This window comes from Triturus cristatus, chromosome 12, assembly GCF_964204655.1.
Source record: "Triturus cristatus chromosome 12, aTriCri1.1, whole genome shotgun sequence".
Classification (NCBI taxonomy): domain Eukaryota; kingdom Metazoa; phylum Chordata; class Amphibia; order Caudata; family Salamandridae; genus Triturus; species Triturus cristatus.
Window position 1 is genome coordinate 755563878 of NC_140595.1, and position 15916 is coordinate 755579793.

The 15916-nt window shown below is 44.5% G+C and overlaps 1 protein-coding gene across 1 annotated transcript in view; it reads left to right on the top strand.

Annotated features, from left to right (window-relative positions):
• The window catches only part of LOC146782716 (extracellular calcium-sensing receptor-like), a 134390-nt gene that overhangs the window by 18066 nt on the left and 100408 nt on the right, over positions 1-15916 (top strand). The window lies entirely within an intron of this gene.

Consider the following 15916-nt stretch of genomic DNA (forward strand, 5'->3'; position numbering starts at 1 on the left):
GTACCCGAATTGAATCTGAGACATAGGGCCCCTTATGAACCCAGACTGACGGATCGAGGTATAGCAGTCGCACCAAACTAAGGAAGTAGGGTCTGACTCCAAAACGGGCCAGAACGGCAAAGAGGAAATGCCAATCCAGTGAATTGAAGGCCTTCTCAAGGTTAATACCATGCAGCCCGAGCAAGGCCAGTCGATCAGGGCATACTCCGCCACCCGAAAGTAACATCTTATGTTCAAAGCAATATAAACGGGGTCAGCCGATTGGCCAAGACTTTTGCTAGAATCTTATAATCTGTGTTCAATATTGCAATTGGCTGATAAGAGCCAGGAGACATGGGGTCTTTACTACGTTTTCAGCAAAGAAACTACATTAGCAGTATGCATTGTCGGGGCTAAAGCCCCATGCGAAATTGCCTCTGTAAACAGCATATGGAGTTGAGGTACTAAATGTTTTGTGTAAGTTTTGAAGAACTCAGCCGGGAGGCCACCTGGACCCGGCGTTTTACCAGAGGACAAGGAGCGCAGCGCATCTCGTATTTTGCCCTCCGTTAGGGGGGAGTCTAGCTCCAGGAACTGGTCAACTGTAAGAGTGGCAACTCCACTGTGTCCAGAAAGGAATCCACATTTTGGGTGTTACCCACCAGTCAAGTCTCACACAGTCGAAGTGTAGTGTTCCGTCATCTGTGTGTGAGTGTCTTCGCTCCTGGCCCAGGTCATCGATTGGCAACTGTATGGGGCGCTGGAGGGGTTCCTGCTGGATCAAATAAGCCAGCAACCACCCGGCCTTGTCAGCTGCAGAGTGAGAACGGGCCGAATGCGCCAAATAATTATGGCACCTCAGTCTCTCCAGTAGTGCCTCCCGCTTGATATGTGCAGCGTCCAAGTGCTGCTGTTGATCCGGGCAGGTGATGACCTGCGTCACAAGTGGAAGCAGCTGCTTATCAATGTTGGATAGTGAAGTGTCGAGTTGTCTGCGGATACTCCAAGTCTGCCGCAGACAATGGCCTCTAATCACTACTTTAAAGGCCTCCCATTTGGTGAGAACCGTGGAAGCCGTATTGAGTGCAAAATAACTGGCTACCGCAGTCTCCAATGAACCGCGGAAGAGAGGGTCCTCTAGAGCCGCTGTCTGCAGACGTCAGGCTGGAATCGGAGGAGGTTGCGCCTTACCAATACAGCCACCGGAATTCAGCTTGCGCGCCAGAATAACGTGTTCGCATTCGCACACTCTCGCGGGCTTGAACAGCCATATTACAAATCTCGTGCCGCTCGCGAACGGACAGAAAAGCAAGTTGGCGATCGCAGAATCACGGTAAGATGTTACCGCGCGCGCGAGAATGAATATTGAGCGTGCGAGGAAGCAAAACGACTATGCTACACGCTAGATTGCGTAGCAATCTGCAACTTCGCGCTCTACGCGAATCGCGAAGTTACCTAAACTTCGCAAGCTCCGCGAACAGAGCGTAGTTCAACGCCCAGGCTTACTCACATGTCCAACACTCAAAGAAAGTCATATTTCCCTATACAAACTCACCACTAATCCTTTTTGGGTTCTGGAGTAGCGTGCTACTCTCCGAAAAGTGATTCAACACCTCGTCAAGGATAGTAAGTGTTTTATAAATGCAATTACAATTACAGAAGGGAGCCAAAAGAGTAATGCATGCAGGAGAAAAGTGATTAATCATCATATTTCTGTTTACATTTGAAGATAAAAAAGATAAAAAAATGGCAAATAGTATGTGGCCAAATTTCACCGAGGAGAGCCGCAGCACATTGCACAAAAATTGGCGCCCACCCGTGCTTTTCCCTGATATCACCGCTGCAGCTCCTTGTCCCTGAAAACCGCTGAGAAAACAGGATGCAGGAAGACCTCTGCATTCTGGAAACTGTGGCGAACATCTACAGTGGATCAATAGGAGGGTTCCGCTTCCTTGTCACAACTCAAAGCAGGAAAATGCTCCTCAATGGAGCTCACAAAATTGACATCATCTTGATTGGTGTGCAAGACACAGCCCCTTCCTTTTAGACATTTGATCTGCAATCTAAATTCTGCAGTTTAGAATGGAGGCATGTGTTTTTTACACCATAAATGTTGTACCAGAGAACACAGAAATTAGGTAGAGCCTATCTTCATCAACAAGCACCATACCCTATTTTTTTGCCTATAGAATGATACTATTGCTTTTCCCACCAAAAAGACTTTGTGGAAATATATTCTCGCATAACACCAATTGAAAGTCTACTATGGCAACACAATTCAATTCAATTAGGATTTATTAGGATATCCCTATAAAAACATGACATAAACAAATACAGGTGCATCACAAAACAACAATAATATAATATCACAATGCATAAAATTCTTCAAAACTAAAAACAACAAATACAAATTGTGTCACCATTTAACCATTGGTATAAAAATAGTACGAACATGATCAATACACATTTTGCAATAATTGCCAATAATTGCTGTAGCTCTCACACCCCGCGCACTCTTCAATCCCTAGAAAATAGCAGTCAATAACAATCAGTTTACATGATCTTTTGGGGGATTTTGTGGTAAAAGATTGCATTTTAATGCCATAGGATTCCTTCAACATCTGACTGTATCAAAACTTGTTCAAACATCACAGTCTCTCAAGGATGGCCTCAAGCAACTAGGTCAAATATCCGAAAAAATTAAAGAAATACTATAAAAATACACTTCATCCTGCCTGCATTTTGTATCACAAGCACAGCATGGGCAATAACCCTCTGTATTGACATTTAACTACTCAAGGGCAGAACGTGGCACAACTCCAGCATCAAAACAAGTAGTCAAGAAATTGGGAGTCCGCCTGGACACACCCCTCACTATGAAAGAGCAGGTTTTGTCCATCATAGGTTACTGCTTTCATGCGATACACCTGGTCAGAAGAGCCTTCTCATTTCTCCCACTTACAGGGAGGAAAACTTTGGTTCAGGCTTTTGTCATTAGCTATTTGGATTATGGCAATGTCCTATTAAGAACACCACGGCCTGTCTCATTTGCAATATTCCATCGGGGGCTTCATATTCTTCTTTGCTGCATTCACTACATTGACTACTGATCCAGAAAAGAATTATTTTCAAAGTCTGCTGCGTAACACACAATGCTCTAATAGGGAGGCGTCCCAGTTACCTATCTTCGAAGTTTGCTTATTATCACCCTCCCAGACCCCTAAGATCCAGTGACAAAGCCATGCTCAGTATTCCACAGGTCAAAAGCTCCTGATCTGGGGGCAGGTCAAATTCTTACCTAACCCCTTTTACTGGAAGAGCTGCCACTTCACATTCAAACTTGTACTGATCACTTTCAATTCAGGAAATCACTCAAGGCAGTACTGTACTAACTTAGCTGTTTCTTTTGCCTGTGATCTGTTTCTGTGCTGATATACCCATCCTGTGGTTATTTTTGCATGTTGTAAATTAAAATAACAAATACCATGGACAGTATGCTGAACCTAAGCATTTACATATTAGGAACAGCTGGAAATAGCCAAAGCACCCACCCTTCTCACGAGGCCTCTTACCCTATGATGCCCAATCTCTTTTTCATCTGAGGTGGTGTGGGATGCCCCTCCCTTAGCTGTAGATTGGCGCCCTATGAGACAATTGTTTACCTTTACTCTTTGGCCTGACACACTCTTCTTGTGATCTTCCCTTGTATCTTCTGAGGCACCTTGATCCTGATCCCCATGTTAGCTTCTCTCTCAAGCTCAATGGGGATGGTATCCATTAGATGCTGGTGTAGCTTCACAAAACAATTTTTCATGATGTGATCCATCTTCAAACTATGAGTGGCATTTAATGTATTTACATTGTCTTCAGGAAGGCTAAAATCCTCTCAGAGACACTATGGTCATGTCTGTAAACTTCCCAAGATACTTCTAAGTGATCATACCAAACCTACTAATTTAGACCATGGTGAAAATATTTATGGCTGTGAAATTATGCAAATATTTGTGAATGACAACCCTAGTACTAGAAGTAATTGAGGCGGTATCATCATCACCCTCCTCCTGGCTGACATTGGAGGGCTCAGGCTTGGAATGGGGAGGTGTGACAGGCTCTAGGAAGATAGATGAGTCTCCTGCACTACAGTTCACTGTTTTCTGTGAAATTATCACAAAGCATTTTAATGGTCTGAGGTGGAGAGAGATCTTCAGATGAGAATATGGGAGCTCCCAGAGTGGGTAGGTGCTGTGACCAGGTCACAGACTCGCCAGAAGGGAAATGAAGGACACTTGGACCCTGGAACAATGGGCCAAGAATCCATGGACAAGGGCAACGGGTCTGGTGAGCCAGCCCAGGGAACTTCAGGGGCTCAGCAGGAATCTGACCCTGAGGGGGAAGATCTAGCCTCTGAGGAAGGGACTCCATTCCTGCCAGAGCTCTCAGACTTGGCATAACTGACAGGAGCCGGTGGACCCTCCTGAGAGGAGTTTTGTCAGGGACAGAGAGACTGTCCCAGCTTTGAGGACTTGAGACGGATTGCCTGATAGCAAGTGGAGGGGGATGACCGTGAATTCCACAGAATTTATTGGAAAGATGGAGTTCTCTACACTGATGTCAGAAACCTCAAGGAGGGTGCTACTAGGAGATTGGTGGTGCCCCACAGGTACAGGGAGTTCATCCTGACTTTGAGTCATGATATGCCCTTGGCAGGTCATTTGGGTTAGAACAAGACTTGGAACTGGTTAGTGAACCATTTCTACTGGCCCCATATGTCTGAGAAGGTAAAGGATCTCTGTAGCTCCTGTGTCATCTGCCAGGCCAGAGTCAAGATAGGGTGCAAGTCAATGGCTCCCTTGATACTACTCCAGTGGTTGGGACTCCCTTTGAGAGGATGGAGTGGACATTGTCGGTCATCTAGAGCCACTAACTACATCAGGAAATAAGTAAATATTGGTGCTAGTGGACCATGCCATAAGATACCCAGAGGTAATACCCCTTAAAACAGTCACTTCCCCTAAAGGCCTTACTTGGTGTGTTCAACAGAGTGGGTGTACCAAAGGAGTTTGTTTCATATAGGGACACAAACTTCATGCCCAGCTACCTGAAAGGGATGTGGGATGAATGTGGTGTTACTTAGACGTTCACCATCCCATATCACCCCCAGGCTAATGGTCTGGTGGAAAGGTTCAATAAGATCCTGAAGGGCATGATGTTTTCTTCACAGACCTAACCTTTGCTCAGGGAGGTCCCATAAAAAGGGGTTGGTTTCAGTCCCTTTGAGCTGTTGCAGGGCACTTCGTGAGGGGACCATTGTGCCTGCTGAGAGAATCTTTGGAGAAGCCTCTCATGGAAGAGAAGGACACTATGCTTGACTATGTGTTACACCTCAGATCTTGCATGCACAAGGCAGGAAGGAAACTGGAGGCCAGCCAGGAGCTCATGAAGTACTGGTGTGATCAAAAGGCTACAATGGCTTAGTATACTCCAGGACAGTTGATGTGGGTGTTAGAGCCTTAAGCTCCTACAGTGCTCCATGACAAGTGGACTGGGCCCTATACAATCATTGAGAAAAAGGGTAAGGTTACCTACCTAGTCGACCTTAACACCTCCAGGAATCCTCATAGGGTCCTTAGTGTCAATAGATTGACCCCCTACCATGAGAGGGCAGACATGACCATGTTACTGGTCATAGATGAGGGAGAAGAGGAAGAAACTGAACCAGTGCCCGACACCCTCTCTAACAATGTGCAAGATGGGTCAGTGGAGGAAGTTATACTCTCCCCAGAATTGTCAGACCTGCAGCACAGAGACTACATGCAGGTGCTGAGACAGTTTGCTGGTCTGTCCTCTTTGATCCAAGCAATCCCTGATTGGTATGTGCACCACATTGACACTGGTGACAGCTCACCTGTCAAAAATAGACTAAACATGTTGACCAGGGCAAAGCCAACATCAAGGCTAAGATGGCTAAGTTGCAAGAGTTGGGCGTAATTGAGCCCTCTGATAGCCCATGGGCCAGCCGAGTGGTGCTGTTGCCCAAGCCTAATCCCCTGGGGGGGAAAGAAGGAGTTAAGGTTCTGCATGTACTACATAGGACTGAATGCAGTCACGAAGACTGAGGCTCACCTTATACTTGGAGCTGATGATCTCATTGATAGATTAGGGGCTGCTAAGAATCTGAATACCTTTGATTTGACTTCAGGTTACTGGGACATTTCCTTCACTAAAGGAGCAAAGGAGAGGTCAGCATTCTCCACACCAATGGGACAGTACCAGTTAAAAGTAATGCCCTTTGGCTTAATGAATGCCCCAGCCACCTTACAAAGGTTGGTGAATAGGGTCCTGTCTGGGTTAAATCAGTTCAGTGCAGATTATCTTGATGATGTAGCTGTGTATAGTGCTACCTGGGAGGATCACTAAAGTCTCCTGAAAAAAGTGCTTTAGTCCCTGCAGCACACAGGCCTGACTTTTAAGGCCAGCACGTGCCAAATAGGGCAGAGTTATGTGGTGTACTTGGGCCACCTAGTAGGTGGGGGCCATGTACAACATCTCCAGGCCAAAATCCCAACCATTTTGCATTGGACAGCTCCTACTACCCAGGCACAGGTCAGGACATTCCATGGTCTTACTGGGTATTATAGAGGGTTTGTTCACAATGATGGGACCATTGTGGCTCCCCTGATAGAACATACTTCTAAGAAGTGGACAAAGACAATAATGTGGACCCCAGAGTCTCAGAAGGACTTTAACATTCTGAAGAGGCTATGTGTTCAGCACCAGTGTTACTGGCCCCTGACTCTACAAAGGAATTTGTGGTTCAAACAGATGTTTCAGAACAAGGGGTTGGGGCAGGGTTGGTGTAAACAAATGAGGAGGGCCTTGATCAGCCAGTTGCCTTTATTAGCAGTCAACTTCTCCCCAGAGAACAAATATGGAGTGCCATTTGAGGGAGGTCTTTGCTGTGGTTTGGTCCCTGAAAAAGTTGAAACCATACTTGATTGGTACTCACTTTCATGTTCAAACAGACCACAGACCTCTCAGGTGGCTCATGTATATGTGAGAGGAGAATCCCAAGCTATTGAGGTAGTGAACTTCTCTATAGGGATGCACATCATCGAAGAATACAAATGTAGATGGTTTTTCCACTTAGCTGATGAGGACTACAAGGGTGCAGGTTAGTTATCCATCGCCTTTCATGTGGGGGGCATGTAAGAAAGATATCCTTTTGCCCTGTTCACCCCATGTTTTGATGAATGATACTGTTGGTAACTGACTCTGTCTGTACCCTGGGCTCTGCTAAGCAGGCCAGGGCCAGTGCTATTTTTAAAAAGATACATTTAATAGGGTACACCTACAATTGGTAATACCAGATTCTATAGGTCCCTAATAGATAATAGGGCCAAGGGGTGCAATCTACCTATAGCTAACTAGTATATTATGTGGTATGAAGGTTTAGAGGCCCAGCAGATTTCCTGCACTTGCATGTGTGTACTGCTGAGTGCCTGCTGTTATGTTGAAGGCAGCTCTGCTTTGTAGACTGTCTTTAAAAGTAAATTCGACTTTGGTGGAATTGGCACTTGAAAAATGATAATCTATCCTATTTTTACATATTAGGCACCCCCAAGGTCCCTGCTAGGGGTCCTAGAGGTAGGGGGGCATGTAACTATAAACAGGGACATTATAAAATATTTTGTGTGTGCCTGGTGGGGAAACATTCCCCATTCTGTTTCCCCCTTGTAAATACTTAGCTCCACAGGCCAACATTGCAATATTTTACTTAAGTAGATCTATTGCTAGGAAAGGAGTAACATTTCATTCAAGGACTTCCAAATTGGTATTGATAATGTCAACAACTTGCCACTCATGAATGTATCATAACTAGTACAGAAGAGAAGTTAGAGAATTTTTTTTTCTGTGAGCCATAATCCAGCCTTCCAGTGGTGTCTGATGATTGATCAGCAGTAGCAGGCTTCGCCAGGCTGCTTTGAATAGGTAATAAGTGGCCTTGCCGGAGCAGAGGTTATCTGATGGAGAGAGCTCTGTAGCTGAGGAGGATATGTCATAAAGAGGGGGCTGGGTACATCAAACTTAGTTCAAAAAAAGAGCAGACCAGTAAGGAATGCTAGGTGTACCTACAGACTGCAGCCTTAGGAGGAATTTGCAGAGGTCAGGGGGAGGGGAGCTAATGGAACTGTGTCACTCTGTTGGTTGGTTTAGCCCGCTGGTACTCGTCTGGAGAGGAATCATCCATGTTGGACTTTTTAAAGTGCAGTGCTTTGTGGGACAAGAAGATTCCACACTTTGGAGGAAGTTGTCATACTTTTGGATGGCACTCAGCATTTCATTGGACAGAGGTGCCCGCTGCTTGTCACTCCAGGACACTGAATAAATATGTGAAAGCAGAATAGTTTCTCATATCTGCTGCCTGAAACTAGGAGAAGAAGGTATGCCCTGCTGGAATCTGGTTCTGCACCCGAAGTCCTGCACTCGGAATGACTGTGTCTGCCGCACAATCTGGTACTACAGCCCTGGGGACTGTGCCTTGCTTAAAGAGTGGACTCCCTGAAAGCTGCACGTTAACAGAGCCCACTTGCATCATCTCCACCAAAGTCCCCATCTTGGAGTGCACCCTAAGGACTTTTAAGGATTTGGCCTGGTGCATTTTGGAGATTGTAGTCCAGACATCCCAGAGACCATCTTGGAGATTTGAGACCTTCGGATTGGTGTTTTGGACACTTGGAACCTACAAGGATACCTTCAGGAAGCACCTCCTGAAGTTTGGAGAACTTTTGTGAAAATTGTTCATGAGGTGACTGACACGACATTGAGAGTTAAGCTGACTACCTTCAAACGCCTCCCGGCCAGGATTTCAGGTTTGTCCATCTGAAAGCTCTAGAGCTCCCTAGTTCCAGGATTTGACTGGGGCCTCGCAGAAAGTCAAGCCGGTGAACCCTTAGCTGAATCTGGCCTGCTGTGGAAGGTCGGGCGACTTCGAAAGAAAAAGCTCCAGAAACGTTTCTAAGTGTGAAGGTAAAATATTGACAGGGCCCGCCCGCATAGTGGATCTGACTAGGGCTCCATCGTGGTTGGCCTCAAACTTTGACATTGTCCCTGTCAAGTGGGACCAGGTGTCCCAGAGTGTTGTTGTATATTTTTCTATTAAAAATTCATATCTATGGTTCCCTACATTAGATTTGTTTGTTTTAGTGTATGCTTTACACTCCTGTCTCCTTAGTTAGGCCTGACTGATCTTTGTCAGCCACCAAGGGTTGAACAAGGGGCTAATTTACTGAGACCTTTTCTGGACCCTATACCGTGTTGGTGGCCTTATTACTGGTGGTAGGTGTACACTTACCCCTGCCAATAACCCACTTTCCAACAATGTTCTTGTAATTTCTCATAGCTTTTCCAAAATATTGTGATAAAAAAGTATTATTTAATATGCTGCTAAATAGAATTCATATCATGTGAAATTCATAAGTCTAACCAGCGTAAAAGACTTCCTCCCCCGTGTTTCTCATCTACCTTGTGCTTAAGTAATGCAAATTAAAATGAAATAAACCACTTTTCTGTTATACCCACACAAAGCTAGGTAGCAATACTGATTCTTCTCTCAACACTATTTTCTAACACCACCAATACTAGGGCCTGGGACCCACCTACCCTTGAGTTCTACCTTACTCTGGCTCTCCGCATGAGCCTCTATGGCCCTTTCCTCCTTCAAAGCATGTTTTTTTCTTTCAAAGGCAAGGTCTGCAGTAGGCTTTTTCTCCTTATGGACCAATATTCTTTCCTCCAGGGCTAAGGTAGCCAGTATCAATGTCAACCTCCACTCAGTGCTTGTGTCCTCACACTACAATGTATTCATTTCCAGCTCATATGGGAACAAGCTGTCAGCTGACATGTCTCTCCCAGCTTTGTAAATTGTAGGGGAGAGGCCTCCTCCTTGATGTATCATCCTCTGTCCCTAAACAACTTGACCTGGTTCTCCTCCTTCTTCTGAGATAGTCTGTGTTTACCAGGCCCTTCTCAAGCCCAGGTGCCTTTCTCCAAGCGTGAATTGTTGCTCATCCTCAGTCCTTTTTTACACCAAATCCCCTTAATCTTCATTACTGCCAGGCTTGACAAGGTTTGAGAAGGTAGAAAGAGCCAACTCCATGCCCTCAACAATTTCAAGGTGAAATAATATTAAAAAAAATATTCAACAAAAAATGGAAAAATGGCAATAAAAAATCACATATTATGGCAATGAACAAGGACAGAATAGATGATTCTGCCATGCTGACCTTCTGACGAAAGTGTGACTATGGAGGAGGCTCCCTGCACACTTGGCTATGGAACTGCAGTTTAATATGACTGTGGTATTCACTGAATTAACAGAGGATCCGCTAAATTAATAGAGGGACTGGTAGAGTATACCTCTAGGTATATTTTAGATTTACTCTTGCCATAAAACAATCACGACCCAGTATATTGTCCTGAGCATAAATTTATAATAACACCCAGGGTTACATTAGCTCCCCTCGGTTGAGTCCGCCGGGTTGGCATTGCTCCTTACCATGGTGTGAAAGGTCATCAAACGATGAAGCATGCCTCAATAAGATCAGGGTGAGACGACAGCTCAAAAATCTTTTGATGACCCACACCCAGGAGAAGTAATAAAAAACTAATAGGACCTAGTTGACTCTAAACATCCTCAAGTCTCTCTTTTGTATTGCATATTTTTGGGAGAATATACTTGAGGTGGAACCTCCCTTTCTCCTTAGGGAATTATAATAAAAAATCACAAACACAAAAGTCCTATAAATGTCAGTGCTGTCACCAATGTGATAATCTGGCTATTCTAAATTAGTGTCTTGCTAGGTCAAAATACAGATTCAGTGAAAAAACCCGGGCTTGGACATTGATAGCTATGATGATACACAGGAGAATGCTTTTCATCAGAGAAATGTGTGTTCAGAATCCTGCCTCAAACTAAATGTGGTGAAAATAGAGCTCATAGTACTAGGCAACAATACAAATCCCCAGTTGCACCTAGGCTGGCCAGATTGCTTAGGCATGTCAATCAATCAACCAATTAATCAATCAATCAATTAATCAGGGGTTTGTAAAGTGCACTACTCACCCGTTATGGTCTCAATGCGCTGCGGGGGGTCTGTGAAGCTCCGTTGGGTCATTCTAAGAGCCAGGTCTTTAGGTCTTTCCTGAATTGGGGCAGTGCTGGGCTTTGCCGGAGGTGGAGGGGGAGCTTGTCCCAGGTCTTGGCCGCAAGGTAGGAGAAGGACCTTCCACTCTGTTCCTGTGGAAACATGGGATGGTGGCTAGGGAGAGGTTTACTGAGCGGACGTTTCTCTTGGGGGCATGGAAGGAGAGGCGTTTGTTGAGGTATTGTGGTTTGATATTGTAGAGGGCCTTGTAGGCGTGCGTGAGCAACTTAAAAGTTATTCTTCTTTCGACAGGGAGCCACTGGAGGTTGCAGATGTGTTTTCGTGAAGTGGTTGTGCCTTGGAATATAGAGGATTAGTCTGGCTTCGGCGTTCTGGAAGGGCTAGAGTTTGCAGAGGATTTTATTTTATTCCGGCGTAGACGGCGTTGTCGTAGTCCAATCTGCTGATGATGAGTGAACGAGTGACTGTTTACCTGGAGTCGGAGGGTATTCATTTGAATGTTTTTCATAGTTTACGGAGGGTGCTGAAGAATGTGGAGGAGACAGCTTTGATCTGGTGATTTATAGTGAGTGAAGAGTCCAGTGTGATGCCGACTTAGGTGCATGGTATGTCAGGGTGGGTGGGTTTCCGAGGGTGGGGGGTGTTGTCCCATGTGGGGGGTGGAGCGAGAATGAGGACTTCTGTTCTCTCTGAGTTGAGTTTCGGGCAGCTGTTCTTCATCCAGGTTGCAATGGCCTTCTTCCCTTCTTGGAACTTGTGCCTGGTGATGTCAGGTTCCTTGGTGAGGGAGAGGAAGAGTTGGGTATCATCGGTATAGGAGATGATGTTGAGCCCGTGGTTTCCGACAATGGTTGCTAGGGGGGCCATGTAGAAGTTGAAGTGGGTGGAAATGAGGGAGGATCCATGGGGTACTCTGCATCTGGTCACTTTTGGTTCTGATAGGAAGGGCGGTAGTCCTATTCTCTATGTTCTGCCAGTGAGGAATGAATGTATCCAGTCTAGGGCCTTTCCTTGGATGTGGCGTCATGAAGTCTGGTGGCTAGAGTGCTGTGGGAGATGGTGTCAAAGGCTGCTGATAGGTCCAGGAGGATGAGGGCTGCCATTTGGCCTTTGTTAAGGAAGGCATGGATGCTATCTGTGGCGGTGAGGAGGGCAGTCTCTTTCCTGTTATTGTTGCAGAATCCGGATTAGGAGGTGTCTAGGATGTTGTTGGATTCAATTAAGTGTTCCAGCTGGGTGTTGACAGCCTTTTTGATGACCTTGGCTGTGAAAGCAAACTGCGAGATGGGCCTGAAATTCTTGAGGTCTGTAAAGTTTGCAGAGGTCTTCTTTAGGAGGTAATTGACTTTGGCACACTTCCAGTTGTCGGGGAAAGGGAGCAATTGATGGTTCGACATAGCTCGGGTGTGATGGCGGCCCTGTGGAAGATGTGTGGCGGGCAGGGGTCTAAAGGTGCTCCAGAGTGGATGCTCATCGTGGTCTTTAGGATGTCTTCTGTCATGAGTAGGACCCATGTGAGTAAAGTCTGTTGAGGGGCATTGCTTGGGGTGGGGGTTGGGGTGGTGAGGAGGTCTTGGTCATTGAAGTTGTCATATCGCTTCTTGATCTTGAGGTGAAGGAAGGAGCTGAGTCTGTTGTAGAGGTCTTGGGAGTGGGGGACATCTATTGTTTCGCTGCTGGGTTTGGCAAATTCCTGTAGGATTGAGAAGAGTTCCTTGGAGTTGTCGGCATTGGAGAGGATTCAGTCTTTGAGAAAATTCTTCATAGTGGATTTGATGAGTTGGTAGTGTGCTGTGGTGGCTGTTTTGTCGGTGGGGTGTGTTTCCAGAGTTTTGCTGTTTCTCCACATCTTTGCCAGTCATCAACAGGAGCGCTTGGATTCTTGGAGTACCACGATGAACCAGTTTGCTTTCTTGTTGTGTCATCATATGGTCTTCTGGAGGGGGGCGAGTGTGTTGGCACAGTTTCCGATCCGTCAGTGAAGGTTGCTTGCTGCGGTGGTGGTGTCTGTTTTAGTTGGGTGTGGTGTGCAAGTGAGGGCGGAGGTGAGCTGTTCTTTGGAGACTTAGTTCCAGATTCTGCAAGGGGGCAGCATGTGTGCTTGTGAGCGATGGGTTTTGTAAAGGGGAAATGGATGCAGTGGTGGTCAGTGCAGAGTTTTTGTGGAAGATGGCGAGGCCTTTTCCTGGGTGGGTGGGGCAGTCTTTACTCAGGATCCTGTATCTGTTGGGGATGGCGGTTGCAATCTTGGGTCTGGAGGTGGTGTTGGTCTAGGTCTCTGTGAGGAAAGTGACATCAGGTGTGTGAGTGTTGAGGAGGTACCAATTTGATGCCAACGTGCACACGGTTTATGAAAAAAATTAAGTTGACAACATTTTTAATAGTGTGTTTCAAACACCATGGCGCCTGTCCATTGGCGTCCCTAGGGTGACATCCATACGAAAGTGCATGAGGAATAATTCCTCTGCTAGCATGAGCACTGTTGCATAATCAAAAAAATTGCTATCTTCCAATTAATCTTGTAGATCTCTATAAATCACTCTTATGCAAATGTTCAATAACTTCAGTAGTTTTATTCCCAATTCAGGTGCATTAAACTCCATGCGAAATTCATTCTTGGCAATCCAATTACAACATCAATGTTTGCAAACCCAATGCATTTCGGGTCCAATCAAGACCCTTCATCAGGGGTATTAAATGCCAATACTGTAAATGCAAAAAGAACAAAAGGCATTTCATCTTACAGTCCTTGCTAAATCAACTAACAAACTGTTATTTTAAAACGTGAAACAATTAATTGGTGCTCAGAATCAAGAAAACAAGAAACAGAGATGTGTTGTTTAAAAGAAAAATGCCTGCGCATGGCCAGTGAATAGAGTAATAGATCATTGCAGTCAAACTGCATGTGAGTGAAGCAATGGAAAACGCGCAACTTGGTTTAAACGGAGAAAAGAACAAATGTTAGTTATTTACAGGAGACTACGTGAATGTTCACGGTTGGATTAAAAAAGTAGTAACAGCCAAACACCACATGCGTTACGAGCTAGTGAATAAAGTGATGGAAGTGTTGGTGCTATTAAGAACAAATCAAGTCTAAGTCTTGCTGATAAATGGTGAGAACACTGGTACTGGTGCTGATTTACTCAGCATATTTCAGAGACAAACAAAACCACGCGCGTCTTATTCTAAGTGGAAAAGTGTGCAGCAGAACGGATATGGTGATTTAAGTAAAGTGCAGTGCAAGAAAAGGCTACCCGATTACTCATAGAAAAAACATTAGTGAATTACGCAAGTTATTCCAGCCAAAGGCAACAAGCGTTATGAGCTTACCGAGTAAGGTTGTTATGCGTGGCTTTCTCAGCCATGGATACGTTGGTGACGCATAAGACGTGACTATTTAAACTTACTGGGATGTTTTAAAGTGATAGTGACTAGCGGTGCTAAAAAGTGAAGATGGTGAGCGTAGAGGAAATGTGAGCAATAAACATAGAAAGAGTAAAAAAAAAAAAAGATTAGACGCGTTTTAAGATTAAACGGAAAAAACAAGGTAAAAATGAAAAATCGGCCAGAGTGGCTCTATATTGCGCATTAACAGATACTAGATACTTATCTATTTACAAAGTCGATGATGCCACAAAACATGTAAACATCAGCACCGTATTGAGCATTGAATAAACACTTTAATGCAATATGATAAACAAATGTAAATGGGGATCTGCAATCCTATTGAGACAAATCAGCCGCAAATTGTACACAGACATGAAATGGCTATATACTTTACAAAAAACAATTAAATTCAATTCGGTCGTTCATCCCCAGGGGTTGTAGAGATTGTAGTTTGATCGGGCTAATGATTTTGAAGGATCTATGTCTTTAGTGGGCTTTTGTGCCTCCAAGATTGTAAAGCGTAGTTGTGCTATATTGTGTCTCGCTTCCTTCCAATGTGATGCTACTGTTGATCTTTCATTGTTGGTACGAATATTACTTTTATGTTCTCCTATGCGTGTTTTCACTTTTCTTTCTGTCCTACCCACATAGATTTTGTCACAAGGACATTTCAATGCATAAATCACATTAGAGGTATCGCAAGTGCTGGAGTGTCTCAATTTAATTTTGTTGCCTTTGGTAGGATGGATGAAATAGTCTCCTACCATCACATTACTACAATGTACACAGTTCATGCATTTTTGCATTCCTTTTTTACTGGGGTCTCTGGATACTTTTGTCAATAATTCTTTAAGATTTTTTGATCGTTGCATCGCAAAGGTTGGACGTTGCGGAAATAAAGAATTGAGATCAGGTTCAGTTTGTATGATGTCCCAGTGTTTCATTATGATGGATTTAATCATGGAGGCTTGCGTGGAAAGCTTCAATACGCACACTAATGGATTGGATTGTTGTTTATTTGTGTGGCTTAGTAAACTGGTGCGATCTACTAATGCAAGCCTTTGTTTCGTCTCCTCTAAGATAGGTTCCAGATAACCTCTCTTTTGGAATCTGTCCATGACTTTGTGGATGATGTCAACAGTATCTTGTGGATCAGAAGTAATTCTTTTTAATCGAATGAATTGAGAGTAAGGTAGATTTTTTTTAATGTGGGTTAATGAAAACTGTCAAAGTGAAGAGAATTATTTCAGAACGGATATGGTGATTTAAGTAAAGCGTACAATTTGCGGCTGATTTGTCTTAATAGGATTGCAGATTCCCATTTACATTTGTTTATCATATTGCTTTACAGTGTTTATTCAATTCTCAATAAGTTGCTGATGTTA